This window comes from Carassius carassius, chromosome 39 (genome assembly GCF_963082965.1).
Source record: "Carassius carassius chromosome 39, fCarCar2.1, whole genome shotgun sequence".
NCBI classification, from domain to species: domain Eukaryota; kingdom Metazoa; phylum Chordata; class Actinopteri; order Cypriniformes; family Cyprinidae; genus Carassius; species Carassius carassius.
The window spans coordinates 29194576-29196063 of record NC_081793.1 but is presented as its reverse complement, the minus strand read 5'-3'; positions in this window follow the sequence as shown (position 1 = coordinate 29196063).

Here is a 1488-nt window from a genome sequence, read left to right as displayed (position 1 = left end):
CATATTTTACCATAAATATTACTATCATTAAAACAGATACACAAATATCTGACATCCAGGTAACCACCTTTAGTGACATAAACCATCGACATTAAACCGTTCTGAGAACGATTCCTTTATTTCAGAGCTTCATTGCTTTCTTTCTGCTAAACAACCAATTAAATGGATAGCTTTTTTCTTTCTTTTTTTTTTTTCCTCCTGAGAAAAAGACCCCAGTGATTGTTGATCTGATCTTATCTAGAATGTAAAACAACTGGTGCCTCATTTGTGGCTGTTTTATTTCTCCTGAGACCAAGTCAAGACTTCAGTGAAACATCTGAGCAGCTGAAGAAAAGCCTTTAGTGATTAATCAAATGTAAATGCTGTATCACTGATTATAAACAGACATCAATCATGGGAAGTGTATTAATGAAAGATGCTGTATCTAAATCTGTGACTGAATCTCTAATGAGCTATAAATGAGACACTGCTTAGAGTGAATCATTTGAGCAACTGAAGTGATTCAGTGTTGTGTGTTCAGTTCATTTCATTTGTTGAGCTTCAGTAAAGAACCGTATCATCCGTTTCTGTGATTCATGTCAGATGTGTTTTACATATGTGTGTTCTTTCTGTGTGTGTGTGTGTGTGTTCTGACTCCTCCATCTGTGGTGTGAGACGGACAGAGAGGGTGATGGGACTGTAATTACTGACACTGCAGTGATCAGAGGCTGACCAGCGCTGACCTTTGACCTCCCGCTCAGAGGTTGCTGGTGCACAGCGGTCGAGTCTCACTCATAAGAGCTGGATGAACTGATGCAGTGAATCACTGCGGAGAATCACATTTAGTTTAGTGAATCAGTTCATTTTTATAAAGTCTTTTAAGAAAACAACTGATTCATCAGAAGTCAGGGTTATAACAGTAAACTAAAATTAAATCTAGTATTTAATATACAACAACAACAACAACAAAAAACGCTGAAGAATGCCGGCACCCGTCCAAACACAGAGAGCTGAGGGTAAATTCAGGATTTGTCGTTATTGAACAGATTTGACTGTGTCTAATGAGAAATGTATTTATAATAACAATAAATGGGATCTCCAGTGATATGGTGATGAGCTTCAGTGTTGAGATGATCCGAGAGTGAATTTAAAGCAGACGGATCTGCTGACTAAAGTTTGCACATTAAAGACTGTGATCCCCTCTTCAGTTTCTGTAAGTACAGCATCACTTTTCTGTTTATGCAGCCAATTTACACACTTAAGATTAAAGAAACAATTCATCCAAATATTCTGAGATCCTTTACTCAATCCTGTTTACCTACAAATAATTGATCCTCTGGGAGCCGCTGAGTAACAATAACAGCTTCACATCTAAAGAGGATAAATGTATGTTTCTTCTGAACAGTCCAGTAAAAGCTCATGCATTTCAGCTGCTCAATGTTTAGGAGCCCTAAAGACCAGCTGTTCTGAGGCATTTCTCTGGTTGTTAAAGTTATTGAGTCACTTTTC